Here is a 20,672-nt window from a genome sequence, read left to right as displayed (position 1 = left end):
TTTGAAATGGCGCAGATGATGGGGCAGCAAACCAAAAACAAACAAAGAAAAAACAAAAAACAACAAACAAACCAAAAAAAAGCCCCCAAAATTCTGGTGCTAAGTTGTATGGTGCTACTGTACCATAAACAGACTCAAGAAATTGTGTACTTTAAAATCAATTGACATTAAAAATTTCTTTTTCCTTTTCTTATATGTAATTTTTTTTCTTGAATTGTTGTGTTTTCATTATTTTTTTCCTTCTTGATATTTTATATATACTTTTTTTTTCAAATGTGGTTTGCACTACATTTCTCAGAGCAATTAAGAACTCGGCATTGATTGATTTGTTGCTCTCTCCTGTAAGTCTTCAGTATCTATCAGCGTTAAATTGTCACAAGTCAAAATTCTCACTTTTTTAATTTTTTATTTGTTACTTCTTCTTCTTCTTCTTCTTCTTCTCATCATTAATTGATATTTTATGTGTGCTGGACGTTTTCAAATTTTTATTTTGTTTTATTCCATTAGCTGTAAGGTGGTTCTCCAATAGTTTTATTTGTGCTGTGCCGCGGTCCTCTGACTGTACTGTGCCGTGGTTCTGTAGCTGAACTTTGCCACGTTTCTTTAACTGTGCGCTGTGCCATGGGTCTTTAACTGTGCGCTGTGCCACGGTTCTTTAACTGTGCTCTTTGCCGCGGTTCTTACTGTGCGCGGTTCTTTAACTGTGTGCTGTGCTGCGGTTCTTACTGTGCGCGGTTCTTTAACTGTGCGCTGTGCCGCGGTTCTTTAACTGTGCGCTGTGCCACGGTTCTTACTGTGCCGCGGTTCTTTAACTGTGCGCTGTGCCGCGGTTCTTTAACTGTGCGCTGTGCCGCGGTTCTTACTGTGCCGCGGTTCTTTAACTGTGCGCTGTGCCACGGTTCTCTGACTGTGTTGTGCCGCGGTTCTTTAACTGTGCACTGTGCCGCGGTTCTTTAACTGTGCACTGTGCCGCGGTTCTTTAACTGTGCACTGTGCCACGGTTCTTACTGTGCGCTGTGCCGCGGTTCTTTAACTGTGCGATGTGCCGCGGTTCTTTAACTGTGCACTGTGCCACGGTTCTTACTGTGCGATGTGCCGTGGTTGTCTGACTGCGCTGTGCCGTGGTTCTCTGTCAGGTCAGGGGTAAACTGTCAGGTCAGGGGCATAGCCCTTGCTACTGGTACCATGTAACCCAGTACTACCTGCCGCATGTGAAGTCACCCAACGACGGACCAGGCATAGGAGGAAACCTTTCCCAATGGCTGTAAAGGCGGAAGAGGGTGACCAAAGGGTAAGGGGAGCTCTTATCCTTGGCTGGAAGTCCTTCTAGGAGACGGAACTCTGAAGAAAAAACCTGCACCTGCCGAGGCCGTCCTACACATGGAAGTATCTGCACCTGTGAGACTGTGAGCGTCGGTAGGCGAGAGAGTGGGGAAGGGACTGCACAACTCCTCTTCACTAAAAGAAGTCACCCGTGGTTGTCAGGCAACCAGGCTAACACCCAGCTTTCCCAAGCCCTGTGGCGATGGAGAAGTGGTAATGGGGACAGGCAGAGGAAGCTGCTGGCAGTTCCTAGTCACGACTCTGCACGCAGGCGGCTGTGGGGTGATGGTCTTCTACCGTAGACTGGGGAAGATGCGGCGCCGTATCCTCCCACAGTGTCAGAGCAACCCTTTTTAGGGACAGCACTTCTCTCCCCACATGGGGAAGGGGAGATAAAAGGATTCCTAAACAAAGCCTGCCTCACCTATTACCTAGTAGGAAACCGCACCTACTTGGACATCCAACACAAGCGGTCGAAAACAACAGAACAAAAGAACCAGGAGTCATGCTCTGACTCTGGGTGCCTGGAATGTTCGCACCCTTTTAGACAGAGACGACAGACCCGAAAGGCGCACAGCGCTCATTGCTAGAATGCTTGATCGCTACCAGGTGTACATAGCAGCCCTGAGCGAAACCAGGTTTACCGGTGAAACCTAGCTGGAGGAAGTTGGAGGGGGCTACACCTTCTACTGCATTGGGAAGCCAGATGGCACCCCAAGAACTTCAGGCGTGGACTTTGCCATATGAACCAAACTTGCACAACAGCTTGACAGCCTTCCACGTGGGATAAACGATAGGCTGATGACCCAGTGTCTGAACCTGTCTGAAGATCGCTTCTCCATAGTCATCAGCTGCTATGCCCCGACGATGACCAACCCTGATGACAAAAAGAAGCTTTCTACGAGGAGCTCAGCCGCACCATTTCAGTGGTAGACAGAAAGGACAGGCTGATCATCCTTGGGGATTTCAATGCCCGCGTCGGCGTGGACTTCTCCTCGTGGCCAAAAGTCCTAGGACTACACGGCACTGGCAAGTGCAACTCCAACGGACTGCTTCTGCTCTCGCTTTGTGCGCAGCATGGACTGACCATCACCAACACCCTCTTCCAACAAGCGGACAAGTACAAGAACACATGGATGCACCACCGCTCTAAGCAATGGCACATGCTGGACTATGTGATTGTCCGGCAGAGGGACAGAGGTGATGTTTCCATTACACGCTGCATGAGAGGAGCAGTCTGTTGGTCAGACCATCGCCTGGTGGGCAGCAAGATGAACATCAGACGCAAGCTCAAACCAGCCAGGTAGCAACCTCCTAGGAAGCTGAACATCCACCGCCTCCCTATCACCAAGGACATGCTGCAGCAGTAAATCCAAGCAGCTCTCCAAGAAATTCCTGCATCGACAAATGTAGAAGAGGTATGGAGCACCTTTAGAGATGCTGTGTACACAGCAGCAGCTGACACACTCAGCTTTGTACAGAGGAGCCACAAAGACTGGTTTGACGAGAACGACTCTGGAATCTCCAAGCTCCTGGACACACTGCATATACGGCATCAGGATCATATTTCCGATAAAGACTGCCAGAGGAAGAAGGACCAGTTCTTGCAAACTAGGCAACTCGTACAGAAGTGGCTGCGTGAAATGAAGAACACCTGGTGGGAGAGAAAGTCCGAAGAGCTTCAGTCCCCTGCTGATGCTCACGACATGAAGACCTTCCATGATGGTCTCCGAGCTGTGTATGGGTCGAGAGGCACAGGATCAACCCCTCTCTGAGCCTTAGACCAGACCACCCCCCTGACAGACAAGAAAGACATCCTTGCCCGCTGGGCCGAGCACTTCAACACCAGCCTCAACAGGGACTCGTCCATATCTGATGAGTTAATTGCAGCCCTCCCACAGCTACCAGTCAATGACTCACTAGCTGCCCCTCCCACCAAGGCCGAGACCCGGAAAGCCCTGAAGCTGACAACGTCAGGAAAAGCACCAGGAGCGGATGGAATCCAGGCTGACATCTACAAGTATGGAGGCGAGGTGCTGACAGACAAGCTGACTGCCCTGTTCCAGTCTATCTGGGAGAGAGGGGAGGTCCCCCAGGATTTCAAGGATGCTTCAATTGTCCACATTTATAAACGGAAGGGAGACAAAACATCCTGCAATAACCATCGTGGAATATCTCTCCTCTGCATCGCCAGCAAGATCTTCGCCCGTATCATACTGAACAGACTGGTTGACCATGTCTCCAACACAGTCATCCCTGAGGCACAGTGCGGCTTCCACTCAGACAGGGGAACATGTGACATGGTGTTTGCCGTACACCAGATGCAAGAGAAGTGCCGTGAGCAGAACAAGGAGCTCCACATGATCTTTGTAGACCTGACTAAGACCTTCGACACAGTGAACAGCCGTGGTCTGTGGAAGATCCTCCCAAAGTTCGGCTGCCCAGAGAGTCTAATCCAGCTGATTGCGTCATTCCACGATGGCATGCAAGCGAGAGTACAGGAAAATACTGACATGTCGGATCCATTCCCTGTGGTAAATGGAGTGAAGCAGGGCTGCGTCCTGGCACCCACACTGTTCTCCATTCTCTTCTCTGCCATGCTGATTAACACCTTCCAAGACTGTGACCGGGGCATCTACATCCAGTTTCTCACAGATGGCAAACTTTTCAACTTGCGGCGATTCCACGCCAGGTCCAGGGTGTTTGAGGCACTGTTGAGAGAGTTCCTCTTCGCTGATGACTGCACGCTTGCTGCATACACCCATCAGGACATGCAGTTCATTATGGACAGGTTCTCAACCGCCTGCAGGCGCTTTGGACTCACCATCAGTCTCAGCAAGACCGAGTCCATGTACCAACGAGCTAGCTCACAGAACGCCAGTGCCTCCCCCCACCTGCAATCAAGATCGATGACACAGAGATCAATTCAGTCAACAAGTTTTGCTACCTGGGCAGCACTCTATGCAGCAACGGAGCCCTTGATGCCCTTACGCTACACCACGTCTGCTAAGCAGATGTCTGACCAGCAGCGTAACCCAACGCGCTTAGTCATGCCTAGAGAAAAAAGAAAAGTAAATTTATATCTAAACAAAATTAATAATAGTGATAAAATGATAATAACAGAAATAAAAATACAAAAAATAACGATAAAGATGCATAAGGATGAAATAAAATGAAATAAATAAATAAGTGAATAAATGAATAATCTTTTTAAAGAGAGAGAGAGAGAGAGAGAGAGAGAGAGAGAGAGAGAGAGAGAGAGAGAGATGAATAAACAATAAGATCAGAAATACTTCTTTTTTTAATAGAAAATTTGTTGTCTTAGACAAAGTTCATGTAGCAAATCATACACTTAAGTCGACAAATGTTGCCATCAATAGAAAGACAAGCAGACAAAGAACTGTGCAGGAATGGGTGTAAAATAAAGAAAATGAAAGAACTTTAGACTTAAAAAAAGAGAAAAGAAAAAGAAAACAAAAAAGAAGAAAACAGAGTAGAGGGAAAAAAGAGTGGGAAAAACAGGAAATTGGGGGCCCCACAATAGACACCAAAATACATCGTCAGTGTGTGTGTGTGTGTGTGTGTGTGTGTGACAGCAACAACAATATAAGGGGAAAAAAAGGGGCAAAAATTAGCTAGGAGGCTGGAGGTCCCACGAAAAACAATAAACAAAAGCAACAACAAAACAAAGAAGAAAACAACAGCTGAAAACAATGCGCGCGCGTGTGTGTGTGTGTATGTGTGTGTGTGTGTGTGTGTGTGTGTGTGTGTGCCATCACCTTCATCTCGTTTGCCCCCATCCCTCCTGTAAGTTTTCGTCGCAGTTAACATTTTACAGCTGAATAATCAATTTCTCTCTCCCTCTCTCTCTTGTCCAGTTGAATTATTTTTGCTATATATCTTTATAAAGTACTGCAGTTAAGAGAGACACTTATTTCTTACATTCACTGATAGTTTGTTGTGAAAGAAGTTGCGTCGTTTATATCGCCAATTGCAATGACACATGTAAAACTATTATTATCCACTATTCATATTGAGTTATGGCCTTGATTGAATAAACCATCTTGAAGCTTGAATCTCTTGTCCAGTTGTTTGTATACATTAAAACCAAGGTAATTTTCAGCCACAACAGATTTGCCAGCTTAATTAGAGAGACTCAGAGAGAGAGGGAGAGGCGTTCGCGGCAGGCAGTAGCCTCCAGCAAGATGGCGGCCTGCTGGCGCGCGGCCGGCCTCACTTCTTCCCCTCCATACTATTGAGCTCCATGTGCCTGACCAGCAGCGTTACCCAACGTGCTTGAACAGTGAACTGTCTTCGGAAAAGCTAAATGGGAGTGACTCTATTCTATTCCAGATAAGTTATCTTTCTTTAGAGGTTTTGTAAAAACTTGAATTGTGCACTCTAACAATATGAGGCTATACACATTTATAAACTGTAACTTATAACAGCTACTTTTATTTGTTCAAGTTATTCTCCATTACTAGTTTCTTCTTTTTCTTTATCATTTCTCTTTCCAATAGTATCTGTTTCACTCTACTGCTCATACACGGTGGGAATTTTGGTTCTGGCAATGATGGTTTTATCACAGTGTTGTTTTGCTATTTGAACTGGGTATATAGTTAGGGATGTATTTCTCAACTGGAGTAAGTTTTGACTTTGTAAACATGCAAGCAGAGTAAAGCCAGTTTTCCACGCACAAACTATCAAGCTTTGGAAAACAGTTGTTCTCACATAGACATAACATTCACTTTTGTTCAAAGGCAGTATTCAACAAAGTTTTCCAAGCAACAGCGCCAACAGGTATGACACAAATCTCAGTTTTCTGTCTTTTTGGCACTCTGAACAGACTCAACATTCATCACATTATTGTTCAAGAAGGAGGTGTGTTAGTACACACTTTCTCGTGATTCCAAGCTTTCTTGTGGGAATGGAGAGAAAGCCAACCCTGACGACAAACGATTTTTTTTAAACAGCGTTGCTAACTAGGTGTGTCATTCACTCGAACTTGACTGGGATTCTTCTTGCAGCTTTTAACTTGCAATATATCTTGTGCAGCATGAAATTCCATCTCGCCGACGTCTTCAACCATTGAATTGTTTGTTCTGTGTTATGTTTTCCTGCATGTCACTGGTCTGGCTCTGATTCGTGTCAGTGTCGTGATATTTTGATGAATCTATTCATTTATGTCTGTTTTGTTTTTGTAAACCATGAGCAATTTTTTTTTCATTTCATGGGTAGACGTCTAATACATGATCTGTTGTTCATTACATTTACAGCAGTACACATTATATTATTCCTTCGGCACAGTATCATTTGCAGTCTGTCTCTGCCTGTGATCTATATATCTCCCACTCTCTCCCTGTCTGTCTCTCTCTGATCCATATCTCTGTCACTCTCTCCCTGTCTGTCCCTGTCTTTGATCCATATCTCTGTCACTCTCTCCCTGTCTGTCTCTCTCTCTGATCTATATCTCTGTCACTCTCTCCCTGTCTGTCCCTGTCTTTGATCTATATCTCTGTCACTCTCTCCCTGTCTGTCTCTCTCTCTGATCTATATCTCTGTCACTCTCTCCCTGTCTGTCTCTCTCTCTGATCTATATCTCTGTCACTCTCTCCCTGTCTGTCTCTCTCTCTGATCTATATCTCTGTCACTCTCTCCCTGTCTGTCTCTCTCTTTGATCTATATCTCTGTCACTCTCTCCCTGTCTGTCTCTCTCTTTGATCTATATCTCTGTCACTCTCTCCCTGTCTGTCTCTGTCTGGATGTATCTGGGTTATTGTTTCCATGTTTACTGATAGTCAATGTATTGTTCACCAAACTTGCTGTTTTTATTTATTTATTTTATTTTATTTTATTACTTTTTTGGCTGCCCCACCATCTGCATTAGTGGCATTGCTCCCAAGCCGCTCATTTAGATTCCTCCATACACGGCCACACCCGGGTTCGTCCATCACAGTTCCAGCGTCAGCAGTCCACAGGGAACCATCGATGTTAGGTCGCCAGGAGGCCACACACCAGAGGAGTCCCTGCACTGCTGCTGAGTCACTTTGGTGGTGTTCAGTGGTGCCTGTTCTGATTTAACTTTGACACCACTGTGACGTCGTTAAGAGCAGACCAGCACAAACGGCAGAAAATTCTACGCGCATCTGTGCATTAAGAAGCACTCCCTGACTCATCTCGTTATACACATTCCGGCGGTATCGCAAGGCCCCGCCCCCTATGGCCTGGCCCGGTTGAGCATCATGATGCGGAGATGCGCCGTACCGTAGTTACTAAAAAAAAAGTAAGCAGAGATGGTGCATAATAATAATAATAATAATAATAATACTAGATCTAGCCTATGGCTTTATTTGGCCTATGACTGCGTTGTCTTTCTGTGTTTCAAGTTACGTCTTACACCTCTGCAATTCGTTTCGACAAGCAGAGAAAAAAAATGACGTCCAATAATGACACGATTTGATGACGTAATCTCACTAGATTATCAACACTTATACTCTTTTAGTTTCTAAATGGTCTGGAGAGAACTCATTGAATGATCAGGGAAGGGAAAAAGTTAATCTACATTATGTTTGCTGCTTTTATTGATTAACAAATTCTTAGATGGAGGATAATTAACATTATCATTGTGAATTAATTACCAAGTTAGTGACGCATCCCGCTTATCATCAGATTCTGCGAATTTTCTGCCGTTAGTGCTGGTCTGCTCTTAACGACGTCACACACCACCTACTAAGCCCCCTGCTAACGACAATAATGGCCTAGTCGCGGAGCCAGACAGTGAGCGCCCCTCCCAGAGTGGAGACCACCACCACATCTCTGAAACAACAGCACCCCATGAATCTGCCGACACTGAAGACATTGACAGGACTCACCCCAAGCACGGAAGTGGAGGGGTATCGAAACTGAGGTCACCATGAGAGCAGGGCATGAAAGGCCATAGACTTTGAGACTGTTTTGCTTATATTGATGATGATGAAGGAGGAGGATGACGATGACGATGACGATGTTGCTATGGAGGTCCATTTTGGTTTGGGACTGCATGACAAGGCTGTACTCTACGCTTCCTCATAATGATATCTCGCGTTAACCAGGCCTGAGAGATACAGACACTTGCAGTGTTGGTCAGGTAATTAGACCAATTCACAGACCAATTCTGAGTTTAGCTCTCAGACTATTATCAAATTCATTACGGACCAAGTACTGTTTTAATGTCAAGTGCATTTTCTTTAGTAACCTGACAATTAAGCATATAATTTTTAAAAAAAATTTTTTTATTGTAGCTTGATGAAGCCTTATGTACATGAAAGTGTGTCTTCACAAGTGACTAAGAACGTTGATGTTTTTGACTTTTTGCATTCATTATCAGTTGTTCCACTTGTCAGTTTAACAATTTCTCTTTTAAGAAGTCCTTTAAGTAATTTCCTGTAATTGTATTTAGATATTTTGTTTCAAACTTCACCCTTATTTCAACCTCATTTGCCCAGTTTCCCCCAACCCTTCATTCATTCACATCTCCCACCTCTTCTAACCGATAATACTCAAATGTATTCATAAATACTTGTAACAAAATGTCTTCAATCACCGATATGTGTGACGGGACATAAAACAAAATTCCTCCTCCTATATCGTTACAGTATTATAAGAATATCCATTGACCATTAAGCATACATCCAGCATCAAAGCACGAACATAAATTATGGTCAGAAACCTGTCGATTTATTTGTACGAAGCAATCAAGTTTCCATTTCAAGGTGTTTCGTGAAAGAGCTGGGGTAGACAACTCATTGTTTTGCTTCACTTCTTCATGAAGGGCCATGGTCTGTTCTTGATTAAAGTATCTGCATCCACATTTCTTCCAGGTTACATACAGACACCCAGATGTTTGAACGCGTTTTTCCAGAGCTGTGCGACCATCACGCCACCAGCTGGTCAGGGGATCTTTATAACTCAAAATGGAACCGCTGACATTAAACACCTCCATTGGCCACTTTTTAGCCAAGGTCCATGTGGACAGATTTATACCACAGACAAGCCACCAGATCCCGTTGTCTTCTGGTCTACAACGTCCATGTCGTTACTATACAAGGAGCTTCCCAAATCCTGGGGCGGAAAGGAGTGGGAACGTTTGCATTTCAGTCAAACAGTATACAAAAAGCAGAATTGCAGAAAAGTCAATCTTTTGTTCTCTTTCCAACATAATAAACCTCAGAAAATTGGTTCAAAGTGGAACTGCTCCAGGTCTGAATGGCCGGGACTGTATCAACAATTCCCCTGTGACAGACAGTGTCAGTGTGTGGATGGTGAGGATGAAACAAAGTGCTTCTACTATTCGGAACACTGCGGACCTGACAAAGTAATGGTGACTGTATGATTGTTCTGTCTGTCTGTCTGTCTGTCTGTGTCACTGTCTGTGTCTCTGTGTGTGTCTGTCTCTCTAATATCATGTTGATATTGTGTTCGCAAATGCATGAAATACTTCTGGTATATGTGGTTTTAAGACATTGCATATCCATGTGTACGTTCAGTGTATGACTGAACACACTAGGTTTACAAGTGTACTGAGTTGATGGCAGTATAAAAAAACAAGAAAGTACTGACACAATTATCACAGTAATCATCTGCATTTCTCTGTTGTTTGATTGTTGCAGTTTACAGCTGAGGGGGGTTGCTACGTTTACTTCGACGATGTTGAGAATGGATTAGATATCCGTAAATCGAAGCGAGTGTGTGAGAGAAAAGGCGGTGTGCTGGCCATATTTGAGTCTACAAAACAATGGAGCAGTGTCATTTCAACACTTGAAAACACTAATTTAAAACCCTTTTATATGCAGATTGATATCAACGTTGGTGTGTCAGCTATGAAGACCTCAGAAGACATCTTCAAGGAAAACATGTAAAGTTTGTGAAAAATAGAGAAAGACAGAGAGAGAGAATACAGATAACAGAACACTTTATCTCAATAAGGGATGCAGATGCTTTATTCACTTATTTGTTATTGCCCCTCATTGAGGGCTACAATACTCAAATGAGCACATTGTTAACTGAAAAAATATGAATTTTCAACAGATCCAAAATGCAATGTCTTGTACAAGTGAATTGTCAAACTCCTCATAACGATTCTTTTTTGTATGCTAGAAGCAGACAAAAGCAAAAGTGACTGGAATGTCAATAAAATGAGGAGAATGGCTGATTAAGTCGTATTTTCTTTGTTTATGTCGCTGTTTCGCGTTTCCATTGTTCTTTGTTTAGAGAGCCGTAGCTGTTGTTGCCACGGATAGAACAATTAACACAATACCATCGTCTTCCTCTTTACAGGTACATCAACACATGGCAGTGGGGGGATGGCTCAATCGCCTACAACTTTCACGCTTCCTTCCACCATGTTTGCAACCAAGATATCGTCAAAGTCTATGAAAATGAATCCCACAGTCTAAACATGAGACTGTGTGCTTACAATCAGGCTGTCATCAAAGTCAATGAACACCTCAGTAAAAAGATGAGCTCTAAGGTCAGTGCTATCTGAACATAAATGATTACAATCTGAACCACAGAAATGTCAAATGCAAACGGACAAATTCAAACACAGAAAATGCAATAGTTTTTTTCCCCTGTCATTTCTATAACGATGAGTGGACTGTAGGTGTCAGCGATGTGAAAATAGTTGAACAATATATCAGAGATGTCTTTATAGATCACTGCTATACAGGTTGAACAATTTGAAGGAAAAGAAATCAAACAAGTGGTGGTGTTGGGGTGGTTTTAAATGGTTACAAATTGATACAATTCGTATTTTCGCTCACCTTCAGAAATGAGTGGGTGGAAACGGAATACTATTCTCTCTTAAGCAGCCCACATCAATCGGCATTGCTTGGTTTTATTATCATAATACAGGCCTGTTATTAAAGTTTCAAGCTTTCTGTCTTCGTCATGACTTTTGGTTTATTGAATTTATCTTGAGACAAGAAATGGTTGCAAAACCTCAGACTGATATACATCATAATCACTCCAGCTCGACGGCCAGACAAGATCAGGTGCATTGACCCATGGGAGACGACATCATTGTTAGCTGAAAGAAACTTGGAGAAGAAACTGAGGATGAATGAGGCAAACGCTACGAAAATCATCGCCAAGACAGGCCATGACATGGAACCACCAAAGGAAGTAAAAGAGGGTGACTGAGAAAAAAACTTGATGAAGGCACATCCAGGCAGACACCAAGAAGACGGAACTTACCTGGAGCTAGACAGAGGAAAAGACACATAATAAAGGATTGTGGAGGTCTCTCGTTGACGACCTAGAGGGTAGAAAGGCCTAATTGCGAACAGTGTGTAATTGCAAACGGTTCCTGTACCGCTTCACTTCACACCTCACAATTCAGTGTATGCTTAAATCTCGTTCTGATACCTTATTGAATAACCATTTCCTGGAACCAGTCAAACAGCTATTTCTGGCTATTTCCGCGCTCTTACTTCTCTTCATGCACCACTGCCGACCAGGTTCACAAACGTGCTCTCAAAATCCTAAAATCAAGGGAAGCAAAGAGTAGGACTTGAACATTGACACAGTTAAAAATATAGTAGCTGATTTGATTTGATATGTTGATTGAATTGTGCACTACCATTTTAAAAAAGCAGGTTGGTGACAGATCAGAACGTCACGTCAGTTTTAACATGAATCTCCAAAATAGTGTTATTTTGACGTGACTATATTTGCGAGCAATGTTGCACAGTTTCTGAGCACCTTCAAAAGGTGTGTTTGTGTGTGGTGTGGGGTGTGTGTGTTTAAATGTGTGTTTGTGTGTGTGTGTGTGTGTGTGTGTGCGTGCATGTATGATAAAAAAACGACAACAATAATAAAACAGTCTGGTGCGATGTTCCAATAACATATTATGTCTAATGAGTTCATGACCTGCTTCTGTTTTAATTGTCCACAAGTACTGAAACCTATCGTTCACAATTTCACTTGACCGTCGGCATTTACCATCACACACCCCTGTTATTTCAACTGTTGAAAAAATGTTGAAAGAAGCAGTTGAAGTTTTCCTAGTGCAACCAATCAGAAAAAACCTTCAAAAATCGGAAGAGCTACATTTTATGATCGGACAACCTGTTATCTGTACAATACACACGTACAGCTGGTCACTTTGACTGGACTGTTCGCAGTTAGGCCAACCTACTCTGCCACAGGAGACACGTAAGGCCTCAGTAAGTCGTCTTTGCCTGTTTTTCGAGGAGGTTTGCTTTGTGATGATGTTATGATGGCCACTGATTCTGTTTTTTGTATACCCACAGACCTTTTGATTGTCAGCCCTTGTGGAGGTGATATGTCACGAATAATGTCACTAATCTGCTGACTGGAACAAGATGAAGACTCAGATGCTAAATATGGTTATTGGAATGGATAGCCACTTGATGACTGCTCTGAAGCCAGTGTATCTGTACATAAACCTTCCTCAACTTCTCTCTCATACACACGTGCATGAATGCACTTTGCCTTTTATTGTGCAACTAACTACCTTTAAACGTTATTTCTTGCTTTGGGAAACCAACAGCGAGATCCAATAAACAGAAAAATACACCAATTTAAATCTTCCAATGGATAGATTGAATGTAATTTTACAAGAAATTTAACAAATGGATAAGATATATTTGAATTTGGAAACATGGTTAAAAAGATTAGTGACTAAAATGGCAATGTCTGAATACTGCACATGGATGCACAAGACCTCTGCTCCACTGAGCAAAAGTGGCAAAGATGACACACGAAAATAGGTATGACTTTTTCTTTTCTCAATACATGTTAACTAATTTAATTTGACCAAATATTGACGAGTTATTCACTCCAAATAAAAGGAAAGGCACGAACTTTGTAACTCTACCATGGTATAATCAACAAAATATTCACATAGCACAAAATTCACATAACACACATGAGCACGACATTCATGCCGTTTATGTCGCTGAATGAATAGCTCAGTGGTGCCATTCCTCACCATAACAGAATAAAAAACAAAATAAACCCCTAGCAATATCACATACCTCAACAGGTTTCAATGAACGACCCAGACCAAAACAGGCCTGTCACACAATGGGGTTGAACGCCCCTGAACTCAGCACACCGCTAATTCCTCTTGCACGTGCCCTCCGAGACTGACTTGTCAACTGCATGTCTCCTTGCTCAACACAAGATTTTAAACCTGCCGTCACGTGGTAGCTCTGACCAATCACAGCTCACAGCACTTAAACCTGACGCCACGTGGTAGCTCTGACCAATCACAGCTCGCAGCACTTAACCCTTTGGTCGCTGTAGTCGCCGTTCGGTGACTTGAGCATTAGAGTTAACAAAAATTAGTCTGAACAATGGCTAGATCTGCAACCAGTTCAGATTGTAACCAGCAGTCTCGCTTTAGACCACGCTATATGGGACAGCAAACTGTAAGTCTAATTAAAAGGCATTCAGCAGAAAATGATTTTGCTGGTGACGTGATTGCGGAGAAGAGTTCGTGCCAATGGCAGTGGGAAAAACGAATACCCCACATTCCCACTGGCTGCTCTGCTGCAAGGTGGTTTTCAGCTATACTGAACAGCTGACATTGCCGGCTTGCAGATGTTAGCACCTTGAACAAAGCTGTCGATGTAAGGGTTAAACCTGCCGCCACGTGGTAGCTCTGACCAATCACGGATCGCAGCACTACTGTGCAAGTCAGCTGAGCTGATTTCATGCGCCTTTAACCCCCTATGTGTCGGTTAACCCTTTAAACTGTCACTGAGGATGTTTTTCGTCGAGTTTGACCATGACACTGCCCAAGATATAAACCCTTACGTAAAAAATGTATTCCCCTCTATTATTAAAGATTCCCTTTTGGGGTACAGTTGCTCTGCTCAAACTCACTGGATGGTAGGATTACTAAATTAGGAATTTATATTGCCGAATGCTTGATGCGTGAATGCACAAGCTGCTAGGAATCTATCAACCAAAAAACCTTGAAAAGTCTGAAAGAAGCACAAAGAAGGAGTTTACTATCTTTTCCATATCACGGGCGGCAGAACGCCCAGTGAAGGGGCAAAAAGCCCATTGGTAGGCATTTTGTCCAAACGCACTTTAGGCGTTTTGTCCCAGTTTGAAAACTGTAAGATGATAGAATTTCCAGGAGAAAACAAAGGAGACGTATCGGTTTCAACGCTACGATTCAACAGCTGACACATTCCTGTTACACAAAAATATTAGTGAATTTTCTTTTGAATGAAGAATAGACACTGGCGTCGAAATTTCATCAGCATAACTTTCATGGAAATCAAGGTGAAAACAATCAAGTGCAAGCGGAAAACATTGCTGACTTCTGTGCTGCCTCCATGTTGGGGTGTGTTTTCTGGCTGTCAAATGGAAGTGGTAAAAGTGTCACTGGTTCACTGTGTCACATGATCTCGGATATTTCGGGGGTGGGTGTTTGGCCCTACTGGGCTTCTTGTCCTGACTTACCCTTCTTGTAACTGAATGGCATTCTGTATCCCCAGTGGAAGAGTATGAACCCATTCTGTATTCAAATAACTTAGGCCATAGAAGGTAAACTGATATTATCCAGAATTAATGATGAAATGGTCATTGAATTTACTCGCACATCACACAATTATTCATTTGTGGTTTGCAAATACAGATGTGTGTGTGTGTGTGTGTGCATGTGCGCGCATGTATGTGTGCATGTGTTTTTTGTGAAAATCAGGTAAAGGGGGTGCTGTGTAAAGTATCCCTTACAGATAACAAGCCCCATGAAAAAATCAAAATTGAAACCATACATGACCTCACAGCGTCACACGTGCCACTCGTGACCTGCCTATTGGGGTACGTGACACACGTTGCAATGGCCTGTGACAGTGACAGTCTGTGCACAGGGAAAATGGAGCGAAGAGGTGTGTCACGAACTGCGAAGTGTAAAGCTGCTCAGACACAATTCTCTCCTTACTTCAGATGTGAAGCGACTGATGACTACGTGTCATACAGTGTGGTGTGTGACTGGCGTCAGGACTGCAAGAATAACAGTGATGAATCATTCTGTCAGTTCCCGCCTTGTGCAAAGAACACCTTTAACTGTGGCCAGGGGCAGGTCACTCACTTGTTCTCTCTTTGTCTGTCCATGTGACTGTCCTCATGAATTGTATAGTGATTGTGTATGTGTGCGTTTGTGTGTGTATGTGTGTGTGTTAAAGGAAAACACCTGCACAAATAATACATCACACTTTCCCTTTTCACAAACATAATTATTCCCCAAGACTGCCAGAATAAGCATGTACAAAACGTGTGTGTGTCTGTGTGTAGATGTGCATCTGTGAATGTGTGTGTGTGTGTGTGTGTGTGTGTGAGAGAGAGAGAGAGAGAGAGAGAGAGAGAGAGAGAGAGAGAGCCTGAGTAAGCCAGACAGACAGACTTAAAGGAGACAGAATGAGACTGACAGACGGACACAGAGAAAGTGGGGAGGGGGGTATTCATATTTTGCTGAACTGAATCGTTTTCCTTTTTCTTCCACTGTCAGTCATTTCTCCTTGTGCATAATGTCTGTTTCAGTGTATAGATATCAGACAAGTGTGTGATAATTTCGTCAACTGCTGGACAACACATGATGAAAAGCACTGTCCTCCTTTGTCAGTTGAAATGGTTTTCAATGTTACGAATCCACCAGCGCTCGTCAATTTTGACAGACCTGGAGGGTTCTCATTGATCCCTCTTCCTGGAAACACAACGCGATGCCCAGACTCTCACTTCCATTGCCCTGGAAATGGTTACTGTCTGCCAGTCTACACCAGGTGTAATGGCGTGACTGACTGTCCGGGACGTGAGGATGAAACTGGGTGTGACAAACTCACGTGTGAAGGGTTGTACCAATGTCGAGGGAACGACCGAGAAATATGTCTACACGTGGACCACCTCTGTGACGGTTGGCCTCAGTGTCCACAGCAGGATGATGAAGTGATGTGTGGATTGACGGACTCTTGTCCTGATCAGTGTGTCTGTTACGGACCATCATTCACAGACGTGTCTGTCTTTCAACCTGACACTTTTCCCAAGATACGTTATCTGGAAGGCAGGGGGAGTGGACTGACCTTGGATGTCATCACAAATCAGATCATGCTGATTCATCTTGGTGCTGGAGCATGTGGCTGGAGAAATATGAGTGACATGTTTCTGCCTAACCTTCATGTGTTAGATATCAGTGATAATTTGATACAGTGCATCAATTCTAAGCACTTTTCACAATTGGGAACTCTTGAAGAACTGGATCTCTCTGGTAACCCATTGTCCTTTGGAATGTGTAGTGACGGAATACGTTACAAACTGAAATCCATAATGTTGCTCAGTTTGTCCCGAGTTTCATATAACTTCTCAAAGTTACATGCTTTCTCAGTCATCATGCCCCAGATCCAAATCATGGACCTTTCCCATAGTCGATTGCTGACATCTCTCCAAGGAATAGGATTGTTTAGGAACCTAAAGAGTTTGGATTTGCAGGGTTGTCCTCTAGCTGATTTCAGCTTTCTTAATGAAATTGATGATCTGCAACAGTTGTTCACTGACAACTTCAAGCTTTGTTGTCCTGCTCTGCTACCTGACAATTTTGTGGGAATTTGCCATGCACCAGAAGATGAGCTCTCCTCTTGTGACAATCTGCTGAAATCTAACTTTTACCTAGCGGCTATCATCATCTTTATGATGTCTGCTTTGTTGGGAAACCTTTGCAGCATCATATATCGTATCTGGTCCTTCTCCTCAAAAAGTAAAGTTGGTTATGCAGTGTTTGTTATTCATCTGTCTATGTCTGACTTTTTCATGGGAGTTTACCTGTTGATCATTGGAGTGGCCGACCGTCTGTATGCTGGCACCTACCTGTGGAATGAATCTTACTGGAAGGGAAGCACAGCATGCAGAATTTCTGGATTCATTTCCCTTTTGTCTTGTGAAGTATCATCGTTTCTTATTTGCCTCATCACCCTGGATCGCTTTCTGGTGATGCACTTTCCTTTCAGTCGTCTTCGTTTCGGACCAGCATCAGCTCACGTGGCCTGCACTGTCAGTTGGGGACTAGGGGTGATCCTGGCCTCAATCCCTTTACTCCCTGTGATGTCTCACTGGGAGTTCTACAGCCAGACAGGCATCTGCATTCCTCTGCCCGTCACCAGAACTGGCTTTCCAGGTCGTCACTATTCATTCAGCATTATGGTTGTCTTTAACATGATCATATTTTTGTGTATTGCTATGGGCCAGACTCTTATTTACTGGTCAATCAGAGCCAATACGTTGTCAGGTCATGGATCAAATAGTAAAGAAAACGTAGTTATCAAAGACAAAACAAGATCTAAAGAGGCCACCATTGCTCGTCGCCTTCTGGTCATTGCCATGTCAGACTTTCTGTGCTGGTTCCCCATTGGTGTCTGTGGACTCCTGGCAAAGCTGGATGTCCCTGTTCCAGGAGAGATCAACACAGCACTGGCTGTCTTTGTGCTGCCATGTAACTCAGCTTTAAATCCCTTCCTTTACACCTACACTATTGTGCAGGAAAATCGTAGAAAAAAGAAAGAAACCAAACTGCTAAAACTTATTGCTGCACAAGTCAAAACGGAACTGTCTCTTTGGAATCGTTGATACAGTGCAATATCTCTGAACAATTGCTTTGTTTGTTTGCCGTTTGTATTTTTGTCAGAATTGCAACAGTAGTGGTAGTGGTAGTAATAATAATAGTAATAATAATCATCATGATCATGAACGTATCCTCTGCCTCCATCACTTCAGGATCATCACCATATCACCACCATCATTGTCATTGTCAACGTCATCACTGTCATTAGCAGTCATCATCGTAATCATCACAATCATCATCATCATCATCATCATCGCTGTCGTCGTTAGCATCGTCATTGTCGTCATCATCGACATCAACACTATAACACCATAGTTGTTATTGTGGTGGTGATTTACAGAACCCTCCTCCTACGAGAATACCAAGTGCAAGAACGATGACACATTTAACGAAATGGGAGAGAACTTGCTGTTGGGGTGTTGCCCTTGTTCTCTTTCTCCTCTGGCTCCTTGAGCTGAATTCCCCATGTCCCCACATCGTCACCAGGCAGGTGCCCTTAGCCCCACCTACACTTCAAGTGGCACTCTTCACAGACACCTCCTCCCTGGGCTGGGGAGCCCACACGGACTCACTCCATGCAGCAGGGACTTGGTCCCCGGAGGAGCGCCTATGCCATATCAGTGTTCTGGAACTGGAGGCGCATTCGGCAGACCTCTCCCTGCAGACCGAGGCTCTCCTCCATTGGTGCCACAGCAAGGGCATTGCACTTTCAGCGAGACACATAGCAGGAAAATCCAACATCTTGGTAGATGCATTCAGCAGGTCCAAGAGTGTCATCCACACAGAGTGGACCCTGGACAAGGACACCCTTCAGGGGTGTCTCTCCAGTCGCTGACCCGGAAGCGTGGGCAGTGGATGCTATGTCTCTAAACTGGAGCAATCTGATTGCCTTTGCGTTTCCTCCTTTTCCAGTTCTGTCCAAGGTGATACAGAAATCCAGACTGGTATGCCCACAGCTGATTCTCATTGCACTGAAATGGCCAGTTCAACCCTGGTATCCGGCCCTTGTAGCTTTTAGAGGCATTTGATTGACTAAGAGTGGACCTGGCAAGACGGGTCGTCTTTTCACCGTTAGCCGCGCGAAATGTGGCCAAGCAGAGCAAACCGATAGGCCTAGTTTCCATCAGTTTGACATGGTAAGTATATGTATCACTAAACATGGAGTATAATACAAACTCCTCCTTTTAGCGATATTTCTAATGCTTGGGTCTCTGGGACTTATTCAATTTCTTTCTCAAGCATTCCAGATATTGTTAACTTGCACGAATGTGAAGATGTTGACATTGTTTTACTAGTCAGACAGACGACCCCCCCACCCCACCCCCCAAAAAAAAAAAAAAAAACAACCAAAACAAACAAACAAACAACAACAAAAAAACAAACAACGAATAGCAATAATATGTTCGTGAGTTGGGATCATGACTTCATCATCTGTGAATCTGGACTGACAAAAAAGAAAAAGAAAAAAAGAAGATGATTTGCAAGCACCATGATTTTCAGCAGTAGTGGTGTAGGGACAAAACGAGCTTTGAAACATTTTAAAGTCTGTTCCTTGCTTCATAGAATAACTTGAGTATTTATTTTGTCAATGTACCTCAGCCAGTTTTGGTAACCCAGATTTTACTTGTTAGAGTTTATGAAAATATTTTAGAAATTTGCGGAATCATCCTGCTAATTCTTGCATGTCTAAAAAGAGGTGGTGCTTGATTTGATTTAACTGAGGTTACAATCATTTCATATGTTAATAAATATGTTGCTGAAACGACATGTTCGTGCGTTAGTATTTGTAATGATGCACGAAAATTTATCAAAAAATGTTGCCATCCGCATTTCTTGTGGAACTGAAAGGAGTTAAAGAAAAGAAGTTATCCCAAGACATATCAACATGATCACTGAAAAAAGTTTAGATGTTTCCATACTCCAAGTGTTGGCATACCACAGTTTGAACAAAGCTTTCATGGTCCAGACATGTAAATAAAGTTCTTTTTACTTCCCATCCTGTACATCTTCTGTTGTGGGCCAAGTGCAAGTCTCTCAGATGAGACAATAAACAGAGGCTTCATAATAATGCAGCATGCATTTTAGAACACACACAAAAAGTCATGGCAGCAAGTCAGTGAAGTATCCTTGACAGCATTTCTACAAGCTAAAATCCATTTTGATAGGTGAATAAGAAACATATGCAGACAAACGATTTGGGGGAAGAAAAGTATAGTTGACATATGATTACTTTGAAGTGCTCTGCTTGACGTGACAGCCACCTCTTTACAAGTGCTCTGCTTGACGTGACAGCCACCTCTTTACAAGTGCTCTGCTTGACGTGACAGCCACCTCTTTACAAGTGCTCTGCTTGACGTGACAGCCACCTCTTTACAAGTGCTCTGCTTGACGTGACAGCCACCTCTTTACAAGTGCTCTGCTTGACGTGACAGCCACCTCTTTACAAGTGATCTGCTTGACGTGACAGCCACCTCTTTACAAGTGCTCTGCTTGACGTGACAGCCACCTCTTTACAAGTGATCTGCTTGCTTGCTTCAGCGTGATGAATATGTGAGTAAAGTGAGAAGGGGTGATGACTTTCATAGGATGAAAAGGGTTGCTGTGGCAACTATGGCAGGGCACCCAGACTATGTAGAATCGATTTCCTTCATGGTGTTGTGTTCGTTTGTGATGTCCGTTCTTTCTCGTGTGAAACAACCTGTGCTTCAGTTCAGCTCAGTTA

At 43.5% G+C, this 20,672-nt stretch overlaps 1 long non-coding RNA gene across 1 annotated transcript; it reads left to right on the top strand.

Moving 5' to 3' along the window:
- Positions 1 to 9,655: 9,655 nt before the first annotated feature.
- Positions 9,656 to 17,969, top strand: LOC143289448 (uncharacterized). Its single transcript, XR_013056247.1, has 5 exons — positions 9,656 to 9,676; positions 9,972 to 10,216; positions 10,639 to 10,831; positions 15,044 to 15,424; positions 15,883 to 17,969. It is a non-coding gene; the product is annotated as an uncharacterized LOC143289448 (long non-coding RNA).
- The last annotated feature ends 2,703 nt before the right edge of the window (positions 17,970 to 20,672 follow it).

The sequence above is a fragment of the Babylonia areolata genome, chromosome 14 (genome assembly GCF_041734735.1).
Source record: "Babylonia areolata isolate BAREFJ2019XMU chromosome 14, ASM4173473v1, whole genome shotgun sequence".
Taxonomy (NCBI): Eukaryota; Metazoa; Mollusca; class Gastropoda; order Neogastropoda; family Buccinidae; genus Babylonia; species Babylonia areolata.
Note: the sequence above shows the minus strand (reverse complement) of the source record. Positions and strands in the feature narration are given on the sequence as shown.